General features: G+C 42.1%; 1 pseudogene; it reads right to left on the bottom strand.

Moving 5' to 3' along the window:
• Window positions 1-7,351: 7,351 nt before the first annotated feature.
• Window positions 7,352-12,483, bottom strand: LOC112168238 (annotated as a pseudogene).
• Between the last annotated feature and the right edge of the window lie 2,870 nt (window positions 12,484-15,353).

Raw genomic sequence — 15,353 nt, forward strand, 5'->3', positions numbered from 1 at the left:
CTTGGAGGCCCAACATCAAGCGAAGGGAGCCTAAGACCAAACTATCAGTTTCACCCACCAAGGAGCTTGGATGCCCAACATCAGGTGAAGGAAGCCCGAGATGAGGCTATCAGTTTCATCTAACAAGGTAGCTTGGAGACCCAACATCAGGCGAAGGGAGTCCATGACCAAACTATCAGTTTCACCCAACAAGGAGCTTGGATGCCCAACATCAGGTTAAGGAAGCCCGAGGCGAGGCTATCAATTTCACCCAACAAGGCAACTTTGAGGCCTAACATCAGGCGAAGGGAGCCCAAGACCAAACTATCAGTTTCACCCAACAAGGCATCTTAGAGGCCCAATATCAAGCAAAGGGAGCCCAAGGCCAAACTATATCAATTTCACCCAACAAGGCAGCTTGGAGGCCCAACATCAGGCGAAGGGAGCCCAAGACCAAACTATCAGTTTCACGCAACAAGGTAGCTTGGAGGCCCAACATCAGGTGAAGGAAGCCTGAGGCGAGCCTGTCAGTTTCACCTAACAAGGCAGCTTGGAGGCCCAAAATCAGGTGAAGGAAGTCTGAGACGAGACTATCAGTTTCACCCAAAAAGGAGCTTGGACGCCCAACATCAGGTGAAGGAAGCCCGAGGTGAGGCTATCAGTTTCCCCCAACAAGGCAGCTTGGAGGCCCAACATCAAGCGAAGGGAGCCTAAGACCAAACTATCAGTTTCACCCACCAAGGAGCTTGGATGCCCAACATCAGGTGAAGGAAGCCCGAGATGAGGCTTTCAGTTTCATCTAACAAGGTAGCTTGGAGACCCAACATCAGGCGAAGGGAGTCCATGACCAAACTATCAGTTTCACCCAACAAGGAGCTTGGATGCCCAACATCAGGTTAAGGAAGCCCGAGGCGAGGCTATCAATTTCACCCAACAAGGCAACTTGGAGGCCCAACATCAGGCGAAGGGAGCCCAAGACCAAACTATCAGTTTCACCCAACAAGGCATCTTAGAGGCCCAATATCAAGCAAAGGGAGCCCAAGGCCAAACTATATCAATTTCACCCAACAAGGCAGCTTGGAGGCCCAACATCAGGCGAAGGGAGCCCAAGACCAAACTATCAGTTTCACGCAACAAGGTAGCTTGGAGGCCCAACATCAGGTGAAGGAAGCCTGAGGCGAGCCTGTCAGTTTCACCTAACAAGGCAGCTTGGAGGCCCAAAATCAGGTGAAGGAAGTCTGAGACGAGACTATCAGTTTCACCCAAAAAGGAGCTTGGACGCCCAACATCAGGTGAAGGAAGCCCGAGGTGAGGCTATCAGTTTCCCCCAACAAGGCAGCTTGGAGGCCCAACATCAAGCGAAGGGAGCCTAAGACCAAACTATCAGTTTCACCCACCAAGGAGCTTGGATGCCCAACATCAGGTGAAGGAAGCCCGAGATGAGGCTTTCAGTTTCATCTAACAAGGTAGCTTGGAGACCCAACATCAGGCGAAGGGAGTCCATGACCAAACTATCAGTTTCACCCAACAAGGAGCTTGGATGCCCAACATCAGGTTAAGGAAGCCCGAGGCGAGGCTATAAATTTCACCCAACAAGGCAACTTGGAGGCCCAACATCAGGCGAAGGGAGCCCAAGACCAAACTATCAGTTTCACCCAACAAGGCATCTTAGAGGCCCAATATCAAGCAAAGGGAGCCCAAGGCCAAACTATATCAATTTCACCCAACAAGGCAGCTTGGAGGCCCAACATCAGGCGAAGGGAGCCCAAGACCAAACTATCAGTTTCACGCAACAAGGTAGCTTGGAGGCCCAACATCAGGTGAAGGAAGCCTGAGGCGAGCCTGTCAGTTTCACCTAACAAGGCAGCTTGGAGGCCCAAAATCAGGTGAAGGAAGTCTGAGACGAGACTATCAGTTTCACCCAAAAAGGAGCTTGGACGCCCAACATCAGGTGAAGGAAGCCCGAGGTGAGGCTATCAGTTTCCCCCAACAAGGCAGCTTGGAGGCCCAACATCAAGCGAAGGGAGCCTAAGACCAAACTATCAGTTTCACCCACCAAGGAGCTTGGATGCCCAACATCAGGTGAAGGAAGCCCGAGATGAGGCTTTCAGTTTCATCTAACAAGGTAGCTTGGAGACCCAACATCAGGCGAAGGGAGTCCATGACCAAACTATCAGTTTCACCCAACAAGGAGCTTGGATGCCCAACATCAGGTTAAGGAAGCCCGAGGCGAGGCTATCAATTTCACCCAACAAGGCAACTTGGAGGCCCAACATCAGGCGAAGGGAGCCCAAGACCAAACTATCAGTTTCACCCAACAAGGCATCTTAGAGGCCCAATATCAAGCAAAGGGAGCCCAAGGCCAAACTATATCAATTTCACCCAACAAGGCAGCTTGGAGGCCCAACATCAGGCGAAGGGAGCCCAAGACCAAACTATCAGTTTCACGCAACAAGGTAGCTTGGAGGCCCAACATCAGGTGAAGGAAGCCTGAGGCGAGCCTGTCAGTTTCACCTAACAAGGCAGCTTGGAGGCCCAAAATCAGGTGAAGGAAGTCTGAGATGAGACTATCAGTTTCACCCAAAAAGGAGCTTGGACGCCCAACATCAGGTGAAGGAAGCCCGAGGTGAGGCTATCAGTTTCCCCCAACAAGGCAGCTTGGAGGCCCAACATCAAGCGAAGGGAGCCTAAGACCAAACTATCAGTTTCACCCACCAAGGAGCTTGGATGCCCAACATCAGGTGAAGGAAGCCCGAGATGAGGCTTTCAGTTTCATCTAACAAGGTAGCTTGGAGACCCAACATCAGGCGAAGGGAGTCCATGACCAAACTATCAGTTTCACCCAACAAGGAGCTTGGATGCCCAACATCAGGTTAAGGAAGCCCGAGGCGAGGCTATCAATTTCACCCAACAAGGCAACTTGGAGGCCCAACATCAGGCGAAGGGAGCCCAAGACCAAACTATCAGTTTCACCCAACAAGGCATCTTAGAGGCCCAATATCAAGCAAAGGGAGCCCAAGGCCAAACTATATCAATTTCACCCAACAAGGCAGCTTGGAGGCCCAACATCAGGCGAAGGGAGCCCAAGACCAAACTATCAGTTTCACGCAACAAGGTAGCTTGGAGGCCCAACATCAGGTGAAGGAAGCCTGAGGCGAGCCTGTCAGTTTCACCTAACAAGGCAGCTTGGAGGCCCAAAATCAGGTGAAGGAAGTCTGAGACGAGACTATCAGTTTCACCCAAAAAGGAGCTTGGACGCCCAACATCAGGTGAAGGAAGCCCGAGGTGAGGCTATCAGTTTCCCCCAACAAGGAAGCTTGGAGGCCCAACATCAAGCGAAGGGAGCCTAAGACCAAACTATCAGTTTCACCCACCAAGGAGCTTGGATGCCCAACATCAGGTGAAGGAAGCCCGAGATGAGGCTTTCAGTTTCATCTAACAAGGTAGCTTGGAGACCCAACATCAGGCGAAGGGAGTCCATGACCAAACTATCAGTTTCACCCAACAAGGAGCTTGGATGCCCAACATCAGGTTAAGGAAGCCCGAGGCGAGGCTATCAATTTCACCCAACAAGGCAACTTGGAGGCCCAACATCAGGCGAAGGGAGCCCAAGACCAAACTATCAGTTTCACCCAACAAGGCATCTTAGAGGCCCAATATCAAGCAAAGGGAGCCCAAGGCCAAACTATATCAATTTCACCCAACAAGGCAGCTTGGAGGCCCAACATCAGGCGAAGGGAGCCCAAGACCAAACTATCAGTTTCACGCAACAAGGTAGCTTGGAGGCCCAACATCAGGTGATGGAAGCCTGAGGCGAGCCTGTCAGTTTCACCTAACAAGGCAGCTTGGAGGCCCAAAATCAGGTGAAGGAAGTCTGAGACGAGACTATCAGTTTCACCCAACAAGGAGCTTGGACGCCCAACATCAGGTGAAGGAAGCCCGAGGTGAGGCTATCAATTTCACCTAACAAGGCAGCTTGGAGGCCCAACATCAGGTGAAGGGAGCCCAAGACCAAACTATCAGTTTCACTCACCAAGGAGCTTGGATGCCCAACATCAAGTAAAAGAAGCCCAAGGCGAGGCTACCAGTTTCACGCAACAAGGTAGCTTGGAGGCCCAACATCAGGTGAAGGAAGCCTGAGGCGAGCCTGTCAGTTTCACCTAACAAGGCAGCTTGGAGGCCCAAAATCAGGTGAAGGAAGTCTGAGACGAGACTATCAGTTTCACCCAACAAGGAGCTTGGACGCCCAACATCAGGTGAAGGAAGCCCGAGGTGAGGCTATCAGTTTCACCCAACAAGGCAGCTTGGAGGCCCAACATCAAGCGAAGGGAGCCTAAGACCAAACTATCAGTTTCACCCACCAAGGAGCTTGGATGCCCAACATCAGGTGAAGGAAGCCCGAGATGAGGCTATCAGTTTCATCTAACAAGGTAGCTTGGAGACCCAACATCAGGCGAAGGGAGTCCATGACCAAACTATCAGTTTCACCCAACAAGGAGCTTGGATGCCCAACATCAGGTTAAGGAAGTCCGAGGCGAGGCTATCAATTTCACCCAACAAGGCAACTTGGAGGCCCAACATCAGGCGAAGGGAGCCTAAGACCAAACTATCAGTTTCACCCAACAAGGCATCTTAGAGGCCCAATATCAAGCAAAGGGAGCCCAAGGCCAAACTATATCACTTTAACCCAACATAGGAGCTTGGAAGCCCAAGACCAGGCACAAGACCATCGAGGTCGTATCTTCAGTAATTCAGTCACAAGAGGTCGATGACCAAGACTAGGCACAAGACCATCGAGGCCGTACCTTTAGTCACACAAGGTAGAAGACTGAGGCTACTTATGTTGTCAAACTAATCAAAGGAAAAGATAAGCCCACTTGAAGAAAACAACCCTACCACTTTACACTTGGATTTCAACGGAACTTCCGTTGACTCGTTGATGTTGAAATTGGCACCAACAAGTAGAAAATATAATTTTGAAGGATTTATAACTTTATAACCACTTGAAATCACAAACTAAACTGACAAAAGCAAATGGTACATGGAAGATATATTATCACGAGAGTCACTCAGTTTAATTTCTAGTATTAACTAAAATCAAATAAAGAACGAATGATATAGGATTCAAATGTGAGTATGTAGAGTAAAATTGAGGAGTGACTAAGCATAATTTGAAATCATTCATCCAAGCAAAAGTAGGCTCTCTTCATATTCAATCATGTCAGGTCTATGCCTGGTAAACATATATGTGTCAAGCTTCTCTTCCTTATGACCACTCCTTATCACTTTATAATACATCCCCCTGCCACTAGTATGAGTCCATTTATACATAAATGTACCGGTTTCCGAAACCAAGATGGGCCTCAAGAAATATGTCTCCTTAGGCAGATCGAAAACCTTCAAGTCGACAGCTTCATCCACTACTCTGCCACGTTATATTATCTCATGATCCACGAATCAACAGCCAACATCATCAGTATTCCCACGACCAAATACACACAGGTTCCTCTAAAGGAAGCCCCTAGATGAACTAGATGCTCCTCATCAAAGTGATAGTCAAGAACAGGGGGCATTCTTCGGAACTTCTCTTTGGCCAGATCAAAAACAACGTCATCGCCCAGGTCTTCCTTCTCCCCATGGTATTCAAGTTATGCAAGAACTTTGTAATCGTTAGTGGCCGACAAATAGCACGGTCGATTGGAAGGGCACCTAATCTTTCTCACCAAAGAATTCTCTCCAAACGATGACGACGACGACGTCGCTGCCAAGTCTCGGGATTCAAATTCAGATTCATTGGGGGTGGAGATGAGGACTTTGTGACAGAAGGATTTGATCGGCAACCTCTCCAGGATTTGAACTATCACATCTTCGGTTATGCGCTTCGCCATTGGCGGTGCAGTGTTGACAAATGATAATTTAGATGTGGACTAGACTAGATTGAGGGTGTACAATTTCACCAGTGAAACATGAAGATTTGAAATTGAAAACTAACAAGGGTTAAAAGAATAGGCACATGATTATTTACGATAAGAGTAAAAGGGACATCTTCATCTCCATCTAAATTTACAATTAATAGAACAAAAACTAAAAAGCCTCTTGGGTAGTCGTCTCTCTCCATGCTGCTTTTGTATCTCTCTCTCTCTCTATCACTCATATTGAATATCTAAGTTAAAATTCATGGTATAATATAGAAATGTAAGATTGAAATTCGAAGACAAAGGGGGGTTCACGTTGGAGGAGAAGGTTTTCTGTAACTTGAAGACTACGTACTAGTTCGTGGAGGTCAGAAGAGACTCTCTTTTTTTTTTCTCCCTTTTTTTGTCCTTGATGGTAATTTGACATGAGTTGATAGGAAAATTATAACATGGTTTCAGACCATTGTACACGTAGTGGTCCGGAGTGATATTATTGGCTCATGTGACATAGTGATTTCTGATTGGTCTCTTAAATTAATTTTTCTTCTCTTTTTAACCCCCCTGCATAGTCTCCACCACACTCAAGTGATATTATTAGTTTAAACCACCACATGGTAGTGCCACGTGGTACTCCAGGACCATAGAACAATTCCTCGAGTTGACAAAGTCAATTATAACTTGAAAAAAAAGAGAGATCCAAATGCTAATTTTAGATGTATGAATAGAAACTCTCTTGATACTTTTGTTGTTGAGTGGAGAAAAAGAATAAATTTGCTGATAATAGATGTCAAGATGGGAGTAATTATGGTTGTTTATACCATATATATACAGTACACAAACACTGGACGAACACGGTCAACTAGCCACCAGATGAGACTTGAGCATTAATTCCACAAGACGGGCCCAAAGCTTAATGCATACATAAGTCACACATTCTCAACTTCAATAGGCTACTTTTGGGCCCACACGAGAAATAAAAGGGTGACAAGCTCAAACCTATATTATATATACATGCATATCCTCTCATTTAAGGTAAACAATCATTCTCCTTTTACTCCTACCTTATCTACATTCCTACATGTATCTGACTTAGGCATCGGAGAGTTAAAGGTCAACAACCCCTGTCTTCCCTCCGACCTCTGTTCATGGTTGACATATATGAAACTTGAAGATGGTTGCTTTCATGGTGATTCTCGATTCCTCTCGAAGCCACACAGAAACAATGGTAACAAAAGAATAACATGCAAACCATCATCTTTATTATTCAAAAAAGATTTGTGTATTGGTGTTCTAACTATCGGTGCCCAGTCCATAACAACTCACTTTATTTTAAACGGTGGTACATAACTTTTAATACACTAATTCCAAAATAGTGGCCCAAATCATAATCTTATGACCGATTTTGTAGTAATCAGCTATATGTAACCAATTATTAATAAGACTTGTGGGGAGACCATAATAATAGTTATACAAACAAAATGAATAGTAACTTGAAATATTATACAGGCACTTGTTGGACAAGCGTAGAAGTTATAAGATCCTTGAGTATACCATGCTGATCAGTAGTGTAACCATCTTCATTCTTGTAAACAACATCCATGACGCATGCTAAATTAAGAATTCGAGTCAGTAGTGGCCTTGAAATGGCATTGGGGAAGAGGAACGATTCGTTTATGTCCTTCCATGCGCCACTCACTTTTCTACGCATTGCAATTATTGCTTCTTCTTCTGTGGCACCAAATTCTTTCATGTAGCACACTACAGCTGACGCAACATGTCCTCTTTTTTGCTCAAACTACAAATGAAGAGACATACGTACATAATTATATAAATTAAAATGCAGAGTTTTTAAAAGTTGTTTTAATCATTGTGTATGTACGTACCTTGTGAGACACTAAGTCATCCATAAGTCTGGCAACTACTGCACACCCTTTCACAGGTTTGGGATAAGTGGCCAACCAGTCAAAGGAATCTTGTGTAGCAATATCTCCCATTGTAACAAAAGAGGTTGTTACAAGCAGCGGGTAGCCTGAGGTCAGTGATGATAGGGCAATATACTCATCCGCTGTTGGTACATGTTTCTGGTGGAACCATTTCGCTTCAAGAAAGTAACATTTAGCTAGCTTTTTCATCTATATGAGACACAATGATCAACTCAAATTAATTGATCAATAATTTCTAATTGCTAAAAAAAAGTTGTTCTTTACCGTAAACTAGTGTGTGTATATCTACACACACACACAGACACACTCAAAAGTAATGGATGAGCTTACAGCTTCTATGGCATAGTGGATTCGATACAATTTTCCCTCCTTTGCAAGCTCTTCTTCAACTACAGTATACACGTCTAACAGTGCCGTATAATAGACTTTCATATAGCTTGGCAGTGCATCCATGAAACATATATCCCACCTAATCAAAATTATTACATAAATAAATTAAGCTAAGAAATACAAAACTAACTTTCTCGATTAAGCCTAGATTGTTTTGATGAATATTTTCACCATTTGACTAGTTCTAGTTAGTCTATTTTAGGGGTTAACCCTTCAATTTAAAATTACCCAAAATACTCTTTAAGCTAAATGCAGATATATAAGATAACACACTATATTTCAATAATTCTTCACTATTGGACAATCAATTTTAGATAGGACTGGCTAGGTAATGAAAAGTAATTTCAGATTAGTAATAGATTAACCTCTCAATAGCTTTAGTAAAGAGCTCTAGTTCTTCGAATGTGCCATACAAATCATAAATGTCATCGAGAATGGATGCCAGGGCAGTAACTTTGCATAATGTCCTCCTAGCAAAGGAATATTCAGGTTCAAAGCAGACTGATGAAGCCCAGCAGAAGTAAACTTCGGTAACTCTGTCTCTTGTAAACGGCAGCTCGTTTCTCACGTCCAAGTCCTTCCACCACCTACAATTAAGTTACATTGAGTAATTCTTAAAACCACCTAGCATTTATTTATCCAATAGATACATATATATGGACGTGGCTTAATGGTTGATTAACCTTGAAATTTCACAAAGTTCGTTTTGATGGAGCTACTGCAACAGGTTGAAATCCAACTTGGCAAAAGTCAGGAGAGTTTCATTATGTGAATCGCATTCGTGGTAGATTGACAAGTAATATCTTGCTTCCACCCTAGTGATACCCTTACGTAGTGGCTGATTTAAGGAATGGGCTACTTGTTTCGAAAGTGGAGGGCTTAAATTGTCTTTCATCGACTCGAGATGTGTGGTGGTGAAGGCTAGTGCCTCTTCGAGTATGTCTTCTCCGTGTATCCTAAGATGGGTGGCTTCGTACAAACTTAATAGTCCTGATACATCACTCAAAAGAGATTCCTTAAATTTCTCATCATTACCCTCCTTGAAGTACTTGTTGAACATATCTGCATCACCAGCCGATACCCGCAATAGATGAGCCTCTATATATCATATCATATTATCTATATATAGACAAAGAGATAACAAATACTAGGCATGGGATTATAAATTCAAATAAGAGATTACAAAATCATGATGAAGCTAATGTATATAGCAAGTATCTGGCTAGTGACATATTATATATGTGTTGTCTAAATACAAAACACAGATGAGGAACACCTACCACTTGAAACATTATAACCGTGTTGTCTAAGTAACCGAAAACAAAGAGCAGTAGTGTAAAGGTCCTCATCATATTCCACATCACTACCGTAAGTAGTCTGGTAAATTTGTTTCAGAATTTCATCGATCTCATTTTCAAAATGGTAAGATATGCCCAGGCGCTGAATGTCATCAACTAAGTCCAATTTTTGTGAAGGCTCTTTTGCTGGCACCATGAGGATCATTTTCACTTCTCTTTTAAGTTCTTGGACTCGTTGCTCGAGATTAAAGTCCACTTCCTACGGAGGCAAATTAAGAAAAGAGACACTGTGTGATCACATGTAGGGAAATCAAACCAGTATGTGTGTGTCTATATATATATATATATATATATATATATATATATATATATGGGTCTGGATCAAGGGACACTTTTTTTTACACAAATTTTGACATACCTTGTGAGCCATTAGATTTTAAAATGTTCAATGGTACAAATTTATTGTTTGAATAATGTCAACATACAACAAGGTGACGTGGCAAATGACATGGGATTACATATTTCTAATCTAAAATTAAACTTTTCTTCATTAAAAGAAAAAAACAAAATTAAAATTTCAAGAATCAAAATCAACAAAAACTAAAAAGAAATAAAAGAGGAAGAAGAATAAGGAGTACTATTCTTATCAATACTGTACACGATCAAAAGAAGAAGGAAAAAAAAAAAAGATCATGCCATTGAATCTTTTGACGCTCTTTAAAATTACCCAAATCATATTCTTTCCACGATGCACCTTCAAAATTGCCCAACTTTCCATCACCATGAAGCTTGAGTGACAGCTCTTTGCCATCATAACTTGGATTTTGATTTTTAGGTCAATATATACTTACTTTGAATTGGTAGGGCACAATAGAATACCTTGCTTATTGATCCTTCCAACACGAACATAGACAAGTGGTATGCAGAAGCACCTCGCTGCTCCAATTCCCGCCGTCTCAAAATGATGTTCATAAAAAACTATTCTCCTATTTCAAGCAATGTTCAAAAAACCTAGCCCAACAAAATCACCAAGCCATGCAGCAATCACGTTAGTCTAATTGCTACATACAATTTCAAATACATGCGTTAATTTCTATAATTCAATTATCTTGGATCATGGTTTATAGCATATACCTGAATTAACTGAAGCTAGCAACCAACCCTCTACGACATCATTCGAGGCATTCATCTTCAACAAAGGCTTCAACCACTTTTCGGTGGGACACTCAAGGTTGGTGATGGAAAGTTGGCAATTTTGAAGGTGCATCGGGGAAAGAATATGACATGGGCAATTTTGAAGGCCTGTCAAGACCTTCAATGGCGTGATCTTCTGCTATTCTTCTTTGTCTTTTATTTCTTTTTAGTTTTTGTTGATTTTGATTCTTCAAATTTAATATTATTTTTTCTTTTAATGAAGAAAAGTTTAATTTTAAATTAGAAATATGTAATGCCATGTCATTTGCCACATCACCTTATTGTATGTTGACATAATTCAAATAATAAATCTGAACCATTGAATATTTTAAAATCTAATGGCTCACAAGGTGTGCCAAAATTTGTGTAAAAAGAAGTGTCCCTTGATCCGGACCCTACATATTTATATATATATATATATATATATAGATTTTATCCAGAGCAAAGCTCTGCTTTGAAATTAACGTGTGAAGTTCGAGTTTTCGGTCACTTTTCGGTTGCATATCCACATCTCAACCGTTCAGTTTTTAGGTACTAATGTATAGATCATCTCTGCAAATTTTCAGCCAAATTGATGATCGTTAAGGTATCTAACTCGCTTAAACCAATGGACGGACTAAATCTGTCAACCTGAACCGTACTAGCCTTAATGCAGTTATCAATGCCTTAACGATCATCAATTTGGCTGAAAATTTGCCAACTTTTTTAAGGAGGGATCCTTTTTTTTTTGTCTTTTTTAGGGATAGGGCATTAGACCAACTTTCTGATCATATTTTTGCATCTCAACTATTCAGTTTTTAGGTCCTAATGTGTAGACCACTTATGCAAATTTTCAGCCAAATTGATTATCATTAAGGTATTCAAAACTGCGATTTAAGATTATAAGTATGAACGGTTCAAGTTTGACCGATTTAGTTCATCCATTGATTTAATCTAGTTTGATACCTTAATGATCACCGATTTCACTGAAAATTTGCAGAGATGATCTATATACTAGTACCTAAAAACTGAACGGTCAAGATGTAGATGTGCGACCGAAAAATTGGTCTAATGATCTATCCCTAGAAAAACCAAAAAAAGTATAGAGAGGGCCCTTCCACTAAGGGATCTCTTTTTTTTTGTTTTTCTAGGGATAGATCATTAGACCAATTTTTAGGTACTAATGTGTAGATCACTTCTGCAAATTTTCAGCCAAATTAATGACCGTTAAGGTATCTAACTCTCTTAAACCAATGGACGGACTGAATCTGTCAATCTGAACCGTACTAGTTTTAAGGCAGCTATCAATGCCTTAACGATCATCATTTTAGCCGAAAATTTGCAGAGATGATCTATATACTAGTACCTAAAAACTGAATGGTCGAGATGTGGATATGCGACCGAAAAGTGACTAAACTCGAACTTCACACATTAATTTCAAAGCAGAGGCTCTGGATAAAATTTGTTTATATATATAGATAGAGGCAAATTTGTTTGTAACCAAAGTTCACTTCATATAGAGGCAAATTCAACAAAGAAAAACTAATTTGTTTGTAACCAAAAAAAAAAAAAAATCAAGAAAGAATAATTGTCTGATCATATATATGGATGAAAATCAAACCAATATATGCTCTAATTGTACACATATATGCTAGTAGGAATTGCTACATATCTTACCGCCTTAGCATAAGAGAGAAAATGATCACCCCAAATGCTTGGAGTGTAATTTGCTGAAGGTCTGGTATATGGAGCTTGAGATTGAGATGCTAAAACTTGTGAAGACATTTTATCACTAATTCAATATTGAGTCGAAAATGTTCGAATGAATGACTTGTGTGAGTTAAAGAGCGTTGTGCTGCTTTGCTATTTATAATAGAAAAGCTACGCCAGGCACAACCGTACAAGTCTTGCTAATTAATGGACTTAATGTGGGGTCTTAGGGATCGAGAGGAGACACAAAATTTATTCAAGCCTAGCCTACATTAATTTGGTATGATAAATTTTAGGGTTAATTACATATAAGTGCATCTTTGAATGTTTTTTTAGCCATAAGGCCACCAACAAGTTTTTTCCCTCATAAGGCCACTAGATTAAAAAATGTGTTATATTTTGAATATTAAAAACCAACATATTTACATAAATGCCACTGGAGTAAAAAGTCAACAATCATTCTCTCTCTCCTCTCCGGCAAGGTCTCCGGCCAACTCCGGCGGGTCTCCGGTCGACCTCCGGCCAACTCCGGCGAGTCTCCGATCGACCTCCGGCTAACTCCGGCGGGTCTCCGGCCGACCTCCGGCGACTACAAAACCTACTGTCACTAATACCAAAAGCTACTGTCGCCAGCAATAAAAGCTACTATGGTGAGATTTCCGGCAATCTCTGGCGAGGTCACAAAAGCTACTGTCGCCAGCAACAAAAGCTACTATTACCAACAAAATCTACTGTCATTAGCAACAAAAGCTACTCCGGTGAGATTTCCCGCAATGTCACAAAAACTACTATCACCAGCAACAAAAGCTATTGTCACAAACAAAAACTACACTGGTGAGATTTTCAACGAGGTCAGAAAAGCTACTGTCACTAGCAACAAAAACTACTATTACCACAAAAAAATCTACTGTCACTAGGAACAAAAACTACTGGTGAGATTTCTGGCGAGGTCACAAAAGACTACTGTTACCAGCAATAAAAGCTACTATGACAAACAAAAGCTACACTCCTCAAAACCAAAATCTACTATCCCCACCAACAAAAGCTACTGTTACAAATACCAAAAGCTACTGTCATCAACAATAATAACTACTGTTATCAACACCAGAAAACTACTATCACCAGTAACAAAAACTACTCTCACCATCACCAAAAGCTACTCTCATAAATGTCAAAAGCTATAACCAAGCAGAGTCCATAAATCAACCACAAAATCTAGTGACAAAAGCCAACAATGCATCAAATCAGGCACATGGAACAAATGAGTTTCTACCTTCTCCAACAACAGTAACAATACAAAATTAAAACCACAAATCTATACCAAAGTAAAAAAACTCAGCAAAATGAATGGCATTGAGGACAACTCGTCACCGGAAAGAAGCCGAACGAAATCGAATCAGGGACCGGTGCCGGAATCTCATTTTCAGATGCGAAGGACGGCGGCGTCAGTCACAATTCTCCCAGGTACACGCTCAATTTCGAGGACGCCACCACATGCGTCGATGACATCCTTCTCCGGTTGCAGCTATCGGTCTTCGCCTCCTGGAGTTTGACCCCGCCGGAGAAGTCGACCACGATCTGGCGTATTCTGGACGACTTTCTAAAGGAAGATGAGGACAACCGGAGCTGGAGGTCACCGACGAGGAACAAAGCAGGAGGTCACCAAAACAGAGGATTCTAGGGCTCTGAAATGAGAATCAGAAGCAAACAGAGCCGGAATTGAAGAAAAAGCGAGAAGGAGAGAGGTACTACCTGAGTCAGCTTTCGGTGAACAGAGTCCGAGTTGGCATCGTTGAGGCTTTGTAGGAGGAACTGATAGAATCTGGTTCGCAGTAGTCTGCGAAAACTTCAGCATCGCGGAGACGACGAAGCCTGGTAGAGGGAGATAGGGTTTGCTGAGAGAGCGAGCGAGATTGGGGAAGGCGCCGTGCCCGTGGTCGCCGGAATCGGAGGCGGAGATCACGAGGTGATCTGTGATCAAGGAAAGAGAGAGAGCGCCGTGCCGGTGGTCTCCGGAATCGGAGGAGGAGATCAAGACGTGATCTGTGATCGAACGTCGACGATCAGGTGTTTTTCCGGCGAGCTTGTGAGGTCTAAGGTCTGCAACGGTGAAGGGGAGAGAGAGAGGCAACGACGTCGTGTGGGTTTGTGAAGGGGTCTACAACTAGAGAGAGAGAGAGAGAGAGAGAGAGAGAGAGAGAGAGAGAGAGAGAGAGAGAGAGAGAGAGAGAGAGAATGTGTGGAGCAAAATGGTGGCAGTTATTTATCGAAACGAAGGTGGAAGGGCAAATTGGTCAAGCGGGGAAAAAATTGAAGCATCAGGTGGCCTTATGAAGACAAAAAATATAAGGTGGCTTTATGACTAATTAAAGTTTCAAAAGATCACTTGTGTGTAATTTTCTATAAATTTAGCTTCAAATCCTCTGTCCAGTTTTCTCTCAAAAAAAAAAAAAAAAAAAATCCTCTTTCCAGTTGTGACACATATCCTGCCACCTAAGACAATTTAACAGCCATTTACCTTTGTTAACCTACTTTTTTTATTTTTGGTCTTTGCTCTCGCAAAAGCAGATCTGTCTCTCTCTGGGGAGACCAGATCATGTCAATATGGGATCCAGTCCTACTGATATGATCGAATAGCAATGCAGACCAGATCATCGACGACACCATACAAACTGACACATGAATTCCGAGTTTCCGACCTCTACACCAAGTATGCATAACATTTGGTCTTTTTCTTTCTTCACCATCTGCTCCTAATAGAAGAATCAAGGCATTTTAGATTTAGAGAGGTAGAATAGCCTTAATAAATTTCAGTTTCTAGATTCCTTTGCTTCTTATATATGCCCATAATCCCATATCATGCGGGTTATTTGGACTTCCCTTGAAATCAAAAGACTACCTAAGTTTCTTTTTAAATATCATGAATCCTGGATTTCATAGATTGA

Source organism: Rosa chinensis, chromosome 5, assembly GCF_002994745.2.
Source record: "Rosa chinensis cultivar Old Blush chromosome 5, RchiOBHm-V2, whole genome shotgun sequence".
NCBI lineage: Eukaryota > Viridiplantae > Streptophyta > Magnoliopsida > Rosales > Rosaceae > Rosa > Rosa chinensis.